Below are 9,340 nucleotides of genomic sequence, written 5' to 3' on the forward strand. Positions count from 1 at the left end.
ATATCTTTGAATTCGAAAAGCATATTATTTCACTTGCAAATTCATCTTTCTTGAATATATAGAAGGATAGAGTTCATGAATGTCGAGTTGCGTTCGACTTTAATGAATATTTAATTAGTCTACATCATGTGTTCTATCACGTTTCATAACATATGACATTATATCAATAGACATTTTTTTTCTTTTCTTATATTCTTTATCGTGATTTTAAATTTTCTAAAAATCGAAAAAATCGTATCAGCTTATATCAGAAATCGTTTTCTTAACTGTTGATTCAAACTATTCTTGATTTTTCTCTCGAGATCGCAATAAAAGAATATCAAGCACGTTCTGCATTTAGAATAAGCTATTAATAGTATTAGAACGGTTTTGCTTATTAGAAAATCCGTCGGTACGTATACACGTGTGCTCCGACAAAATAGGTTACGGTCGTGCAATCTGGAAGTAATTTTTCACGTTCCATTATCTATGTATTGTGAAATAATTGTGTAAGTACATCGATAGAAAGAATATTCAACATAAAAAAAAAAGAAAAAGAAAAAAAGAGAAAAGGAAGTAAGGTCAACATCGAAGAAATCAAACAATCGAACGATTCGTAAAGTTCAAATGATAATAAGATCCAGAAAATTAAAGGAATGTAAGTATTTCCGGAAGGAATAGAAAACAACTACATAGGTATACACACACATATGTTTGAATATATATTTTTTGTTTTTTTTGAATTTCACGTTTTACGTAATTTTTCACCAATTTTCATAAATTTAGCAAAGAGTTATCTTCAAAAGTACGACTCATGGAAAGAGGACGATTTTACGTAGTATATTAGTAGGCCACGACGAAAATATCGGAGAGTTGGAAAAGAGAGGAAGGAGAGAGAAAAAGAAAAAGTAAAAGAAAGAAAATGAAAAAGAGAAAGAGAGAGAGAGAGAGAGAGAGAGAGAGAGAGAGAGAGAGAAAGAGAGAGAGATAGAGAGAGAGAGAGAGAGAGAGAAATAAAAGAGACTAGTAATAGCCACCATCTCTAAACGACATTGACCGCGCCCGAATCCATGCAAGCCGTTCCCCGTTCTCTTTATCCTTCGCGGTGGTCGTTAAGGTCGCATTTAGAGAAGTACTTTACGGACGCATTTAGGTGCGGCTCACCATACATCGTCGTACCCCCGTCTCATGGTTCGCTTTTGTGTCACGCAGTCGTTCAGCTTTATCATCGCAAGCCTTTTCTTGAGATTCTCATCTATTCTCACTTTGCTACTGTTACAAATTTTACTTTCATTTTTCTTCACCATCTTTTCAATTGGAAGAAATTTATAATATTTTCTATTACAATTTGAAAACATTTAATTCAAAGTGAAAATATTTCTCAGATTCTTTCGTATCTCCATGTATATTATTTAACAATATTTTGAAATAGTTTTTAATATAATCTCATTTTGGCTTGTCCGTAAGTTGAGAAAAAAAAAGTAACAAGCGCGGCACAACTCCTTGCATATATCGCGCGTTTGGCGTGCAGAAGTATCTGATTTCTGTAATATGTATACCGGAAGTCTGACACTTGGCTCATAAAGGAACACATTTGCCACGCCTAGATAGAAATAGAGTAGAATGCGTGTAACGCGGTAGGAAAGGATCGACGTTCGTCGTTCTTTTCTCCTCCTCTTTCTTCCCTTTTTTCTATTTTTTTTTTTTTTTTTTTTTTTTTTACGGCGCTCCCATGTTTGTCAGCAACGTACATCCCCCGATCGCCGTATAGTTTTACCAGTGAAGCTAGCAGGACGATAAAGTCATCCGAGCTTTTCTCATTAGCCTACGTATCGTTACTCTTCACGAAAATATTCACTCTGCCGATCGATAACAGAGAACGATTCATCGTTTCCTATCGAAAGGTACATAATATTTTCTTTAGTTAAATAATAATTATTTTTCAAAGATAATCGAGATAACTCGAGAAATTGTTCAAAATATCAACTATAGTTCTTAAATATACCTATCTATAATGATTAGATAAATTATCACTATTTATCGATTTTTATATATTTACCTTTGTTTGGATCAACATCAAATAACTCTACGAAAATATTTGATTAATTAATTGATTGGAGTATAATGTAATATGTGTAACTTAATGGAAAAATAATTCTAAAGGAATTATTTTTTTTTAAATAATTTATGCGCTTATTAAATCAGTTTTCTTATTTTTATTAAACGCTACATATGTAAGTCTTATATTTTTCTTTTTCTCTCTCTCCGTCTAGATCTTAAGTTTTACATAATCTTGCGTCATTTCTTGCAGATCAGGTTTAGGGTCGAACAAACATACTTATACGTCGTATCAGATCATTTTTAAACGTTTTCCTGCAAATACGATTGGCGTCCTAAGTTCGTTTTTTTTGTCAGCAATATCGACATTGCTTGCACTCGATGTTTACGCCATTCGAGTCCGATTCCTTTATGAGCGATTTCGGTATCGCTTTGTAGATTTATTTGCTCTTCCAAGACTCCTATCGAACTTGTGATTCGATTTCAACGAAAGCAGCATAGCAAATAATTTCAAATAATTTCAGACGATGAAAAAAAAGAATGTAAGATGATTGACAATTTGTAAAGTACAATATGATTATATCAATATGCATATATGAATGTATCTATGTATCTATATTTCCTTTACTAAGGAAAAAGAAAATTTCAATATAGAAGAGGCACGGAAGAATATTATAATATTCGAGGAAGGGAAAGACGATAAAACCGGAGCACAACTCGGTTGGCAACACGAGCAGCAATTTATTATGAGAGAACGATATCGAGACGAGTCGTATGTGTCTGTCACGATATCTCGGGTTATCGGTTTCAAGGAGTCAACTTGTAAGGGAGAGGGAGCAGTAACTATGAAAGATCAAGTCGGTTCACGGGTCATCAAGAGGACCGGTGGACTCTTGTCGATTTACCCAACTTACATAGCTTGTATCTACCAGGGTTCGCTTTTATTATAATGTATATATCGAAGCTAATCCTAGCAATTTTCCAGGCTCTCTAGCTTATCTTACCCAATTTCAAGGTACAGAGAGAGAAAGAAAAGGAGAAAGAGAGAGAGAGAGAGAGAGAAAATGATCTTTTTTCTTAATTTAGCAATAAGTCACGGCTAATACGATTCCATAAGAAAGAAGAAAAATCTACAACATAATCCTAATTCGTATGCGAAGATAATGAAATAATTACGATTCGTTCATGTAAATTTACTTATGTACCTAAATACACGTATACGGATACTGCACGTGTTCCTCTTGAATATTTATGTTACGGCAAAAATTCATCGATATTCATCTCCTAGCTCGTTCTCTTTTTCTGTCTGTCTCTCTCTGTCTCTCTCTCTCTCTCTCTCTCTCCCTCTCTCTCTCTATAACTTTTTTCTTTCTATTTTTCATTCTTCCCTATCTTTCGCGATACGAGGAAAAAAGGTAAAGTATTATGTTGGGTTAGGCTAACTTGGGGCGTCGTAAAGTCGACGATTTTTAGGGGACGAATCCATTCGATACTCACGTTTTCTTCAACTTCGATATGGAAATGAGATCTCTTATAGGGGAATTCGCAGATTCCATTTGCAAATGCAAAATTTCATCGAGGATATATTTTATCGTCATTTTGAATTTGCTTTTCGATCTTAAAAATACAAGTTGGAGTAAATATGTTACACGTGATAGAGAATATAATAGATTCGATTATCGCCAATAAAATAGTATTTTAAATTGGATGAAATACGTATATCGAGTTCTCTTATCGGCTCGAGTAATTATATTTTGGCTACAAGAAAAAAATAACTTGGAAAAAAACAACTTGGTCATTTGAATCGGTCATTTGAATCGGCTTCTTACATAATAAATTTCCAGCGATGACGTCCATCGATATGATTCATTATTAAAGTTAGGAGACCCTATAAAAGTTTTCAAATTTTTTGCAATTTGGCAGAAACTTCAAATTTCGGATACGGCTTTAACTCGATAATAAATGTCTAGAAAATTCTTTCAACATGTATAAATTCTTGAATTTTCGTTCAACTATACTTAATTACACCAAACGTTCTTTTAATGTCACAAGCTTAAAAGGATACGATTGGTAATGAGTCTTTCATTAGAGTTACGATTTTAAAATCAGATTTTTCATAACATCATGTTTTTTATCGCCTATTTAGATACATTTTATTCTTTTTTTACGAACGATTATATAACAACTTCAGCGGAATATCAATCGCTATTACAACAGAATCATGAACGATTAGAATGTTCCATTTGAATTCATTTAAGATATTTCTTATCGCATTTTATCCTGAGGGTTCCAATTCCATTTCGTCTGGAAAAAATTACATATATTTGTCTATCATTCGCGACAAAGAAGAGTTGGAGAAGGAGAAGGACAACGAGGACGATGAGGACGACCCGTATACTCGACGTTCAACACGAATCGTGCTTAGACACGCATATTGTTGCGATTCTCGCCTCTGGACGAGGTCCCCGTATCCGCTGACGTCACAACGACCCGACGACCCTACCGAACTTCGTGCTATCGGACGATATTAACATAACGATTTACAAGCTCACGTATTCCTTTTCGATTTCCGTTCATTGTCATATTTCCGTCAATGAAATACAATTTAACGATGAAAATTGATTAAAAATCTCTTTATATTTCTATTAGATGTTCAAACTTATCCTGAAACTATAACCAGATCGAGAAACACATGTAAGCTATTTCTTTTGACTTCGTAAATAAAGTTCTTCAATTTTGTATAACGAAGATAAAAATATAATTGTATAATGAGAATTATGAAAACGTTAGAGTATGTACAAGTGTTTTTTCATTAATCGTGTCGTAAAGAACATCATATTTTAAGGAATGGAAGATTGATAATAATGTAACAGGTGTTCTTGAATGATAACGTTCCTAAAATATTAGCTAATGTCAAAGAATTTGTAGTATAATTGAAATCGTACGTACGTTCGGTTAGAATGCGATTACGTGCCTAGATGTATGTATGTGCGTATATATATATATATATATATATATATATATATATATATATAAATATATATATGTATATATGTATATTGTATGTATCTCGTTTCTTACTATCGTGCAAGAGATTAATTCGTGAATACTAGCGCCGACATATACGAAATTTCATTTTACGTAAGTCGCTTGTTTTGGATAGTGTGTTAACATTATTTTTTCGTCGTACTTTAGAGCAGTGCTTCTCAACCTATGGACCATGTTAAATTTTTAATAGGTCGCGAAATGATAGCTGCTACCTTACGTTAGGCGAAAAAAGTGATTAATTTATAAGACACTTCCAGAAAGTTCTTTCGTATAATATTCTTACGAGTTCACGAGAATATCGCGGTAACAGACGTATCGTTAAAATAATATACAATGACTTCAGTCTATCAGGTTATTAAAAATTGTTATATTATAAACATTCGGACCTTGGTACCATTACAAACAAATTTATTGCATTGGATGGAAAAAAGATTGAGAAACACTGAGTTAGAATATGTACATGTTTAGAGATTTATGAAATTCGACCAAAGAGAAACATATATGCTTTTAATGATAATATTGAAATATTTTTTCATAAAATGATTTCTCTCAACTTTCTCGTATTGTTGGGAGAATGAATAAAAATAAAATTGATTTACGATCTGGACCTAGATTACATCTCAATGGACTCATAAATAATCTTAAGTTTTTATTATATTACGGAATATCTGATAGCATTAATGAGATACAAATTCTTTATTTAACCGTTAGGATCAGAACATATATCTTGTTATTAAGAAAATGACTGTTATAATACAGTTACTTTCTACGCGAAGGATACAATAGAACAAGAATGTTTATTTATAACATATAATTTGTCAAACGCGCTTTCTTTTCCCGAGATAATTAGAAATTGAACGTCAGACTCTAATGACGAATTGCTTCTGACGAATTGGAGAGTTTCATGGGGGTGGAAGCTTCAAGTCGATAAGAAAAAGGTCAACATGGGGATGTCGAGCCGAGCACGTCGTTTATCGGCCTGGATTATATCGTCTTCGCGTTCTTGTGGTAAACTTTCTTGTAGAATTCAAATTTACTAGCTGGCAACATGAATTCCGAAATACCCCATATTTTACAAAGTATAGCCTTATTGGCTCGCAAATAAAAAGGAAAAATCAATAAACGGTATTCGTTAAATTATGCGATGAACATACTACAGAGAACATATAATAATAATTAGAGTTTCGATAATTTGATGTAACGTTAAATAATATAATATGAAATTTTCTTAAAATTATAATATATAATTAATATAAAATATAAAATACTCTTCAAAATAATTATAAAATATAATTAATATATATTAATTATATTAATTATATTAATATAAAATTTTCTTTAAAAGGAAATTATTTATATAAATTTTTATAAAATTGGAATTCTCTTTTTATTCTCAAATTCGTCATGTGTAATGAAACGACACCGATGTTAGATGAAAAACGATTACGTGTTACATGTGGTTCCCCATACATACATATGTAAGTGACGCATCACGCATTCCACTGCAGCTTGAAGATATACAGGGAGAGTCGGGAACAGTAGCAGCTTCCATCACCACCAGACCGAATATTAATCCTGATGTTTGAAAAACGCATCTTCAAAAAGCGTCAAGATAATTTATACATCATTATAAATCATAATAAAAAAATGTTCAAGTAAGAAAATATTAAAATAAAAATATTTTTAATATTATTTAGTTTTTGTTTTTTTGAATGACTCGTCAATTCAAAAATTATTATAAATGAACAAACGATAATGATCAACGTTGATGTTAATAGTGCTACCATCTAGTTATGAATATAGAGAATGATGATACCTACAAAATAGATATTAATATGCTGTTGGATAATTAATCGAACGATCGATAATGTCATTATTAAAACGATACTAGCTCCATCTATAGGTTTTATCTCTAAGTTCTTTCGGCAAATAGAGATATAATTTATTATCTTACGAGCATTTGAAAGGAAATAATTAAAGCATGAATTTTTCAAAGACAAAATTAATGATTTTCTTCAGAATCTTCATAAGAAGAATCATCATTTAATATAACCGGAGTGAAGCAATTCCGTTCAAAATTTTACTACCTTATCAATTACGATAGTTATGTCAACGAAATAAAAAATGTTATAACATTAAGAAACAGACATATTTATCGATATATCGTGCATCTATATTATCGACAAAATACAATCCACGGTAGATGAAACAGAATATGTATGTTGATAAGAGATGCAAGTTTTGAAAAAAAATCAGAATCTATAAGAAACTGGTTGTTATTGATGATTTCATAGTTTCCGCAGTTACTATCGAGAGCTTTTCTTGTGTAGAGTGAGCATCCTGTTCATTGAATCGATGTACCTTCATTGATTCGGATATACATAATATATAAGTCTGTAATTGAACAGAATACTCTTCAAGTCGTTTTACGTATCGAAAGGCATAGAAAAAGAGAGGAAAATAGAGATAGATAAATAGATAGATAGGTAGATAGATAGATAGATAGATAGAGAGAGAGAGAGAAAGAGAGAGAGAGAGAGAGAGAGAGAGAGAGAGAGAGAGAGAGAGTACATGGAGGAAAAGAGTTAAATAAACAGAAATAAGATAAAGTAAAGAAAGATACCACGTGGAGTTCAGAATAACGATAGTTGTTTCTGAATATTTACTATATATAAATACATGTTTCACTACTGGTTACTTTAATTGTTTGTTCGATATATACTATTTCATTAGCCAAAGTGGTTGTTTTACTCGGAGAAAGGAGAAAATATATAGGAGATTTATCAAACTCGGCCAGGACGTAGGTGTCCGTTGAATACGTACGTACATATGTATGTATGTACATACGTACATATGCATGTATTGGATATATGTCACAGATCTCACAATCCTATTCGAATGTCAAATTTAACCTCGATTTAACCTCAAATAGTGAATTAAATGTATTCTTGTCCATTAAGCAGTTATTCGTAAGGTGGAGAAAAATGTGATCTAAAAAGAAAAAGAATCTTTAAGTCGATCTGATAGGGTAATTAATTTGGTAGGAAGGATGCATCGGAAAGTGAAAAAAAGATAAAAAAAAGAGGGAAAAAAGGAAGAAAGGAGGGAAAAGTGCTGCCTCTGCCGCCAGTGAGTATTATTGGTACTGCTGCTCAGCTTCCCCGGGAAGACTGGGGATGACCGTGTGATAACGTTCGTTGTGATAGCAACACGTCCAGCATCAGTAGGTGAGCTAGCGACGAGGAGAGCTCAGTTCGATACCGAACGCCAAAGCGTTCGGATCGTTTCTCATGAGTATGCAGCGGGTTCTGGTTTTTCTCTCGTTCTTCTACTTCTATCTATATCTATCTCTTTCTTTCTGTCTGTTTTTCTCTCTATCTCTATCTCTCTTTCTCTCTCACTTGCTCGCACATTCATTCACTCTCACTCACTTTCTCTTTTCGTCTCGTCAGTCGAGCAACCGACGAATGACTGACTAACTGATCGACACCGCGTGTCAAAGTTTTCATTAATTTTCTCCGGTGGTCAGCGTGTGTAATGTACAAATCGATCTTACGATCATGATTGATATCAACGATAATATCTTCGAATTTATTGTGCATCGTTGTTAATTGTTACTCTACGCAGAATACTTAGGATACAAACAGGTATGAATCTTTTAAAAGTTTATTCTTAATCATTCGTATTTGTTATTTCTTGAGATTTGTTATTGCTTGAGATTTAATCGGGGATATAAAACGTATGGAAATTACTGCTAAATTATCATATTTATCGGCACCCGTTTAACGCTTATATCGCTTATCATCAGTTCCAATATTTATTAGGTTCTACGTTTCAAGTGAATTAGTGTTCAAATTTCGAAACTAAATTGGAACTTAATTGCATTCGTCCTAACGTTTCCCCGTACATCCAAACACCACCGACAGGTTTATATATTCGCGTAATGACGTTATCAACGACAATAAACTCGTACATACATATGTACATACCGGTTTATAAATCCCGGTGTTATATCGAATAAGCTCGTAAATCTTTCCGACGAAGTAAAACATTTGATCGATGGAACACGTGTCGATTCTTAAGAAAGAAAAAGAGAGAAAGAGAGAGAGAGAAAGATAGATAGATAGATAGAGGGAGAGAAAAAGAGAGACGGCATATGCGTTCTATCGTACAACTGTAAAAGATATTAATGATAAAATATGACAGAATTGAAGTATTTATCTTTTGACATTTTATATTTTTCAAATTATTATTA

At 32.7% G+C, this 9,340-nt stretch overlaps 1 protein-coding gene and 1 long non-coding RNA gene across 9 annotated transcripts in view; both read left to right on the top strand.

The window, feature by feature from the left end:
- The first annotated feature begins 301 nt into the window (after positions 1-301).
- On the top strand, positions 302-5,006 carry LOC118443023 (uncharacterized). Of its 2 annotated transcripts, none has more exons than XR_014982101.1 (3): positions 302-1,883; positions 2,291-2,579; positions 2,670-5,006. It is a non-coding gene; the product is annotated as an uncharacterized LOC118443023 (long non-coding RNA). The 2 variants fall into 2 exon arrangements; XR_014982102.1 differs by having other exon boundaries at positions 302-637; positions 766-2,579.
- A 2,666-nt stretch (positions 5,007-7,672) lies between these two features.
- Positions 7,673-9,340, top strand: part of LOC118442975 (retinal guanylyl cyclase 2) — a 14,797-nt gene continuing 13,129 nt past the window's right edge. For 4 of the 7 annotated variants that reach the window (XM_085656683.1, XM_085656688.1, XM_035869298.2 and 1 more), the window contains exon 1: positions 8,328-8,732. The gene's annotated coding sequence lies outside the window, so the exon portion shown is untranslated. Of the gene's footprint in view, positions 8,733-9,340 lie in introns of all 7 variants that reach the window. The other 3 variants (XM_085656684.1, XM_035869287.2, XM_085656686.1) reach the window with 3 other exon arrangements.

Source organism: Vespa mandarinia, chromosome 4 (genome assembly GCF_050613455.1).
Source record: "Vespa mandarinia isolate Hongniang chromosome 4, ASM5061345v1, whole genome shotgun sequence".
NCBI classification, from domain to species: domain Eukaryota; kingdom Metazoa; phylum Arthropoda; class Insecta; order Hymenoptera; family Vespidae; genus Vespa; species Vespa mandarinia.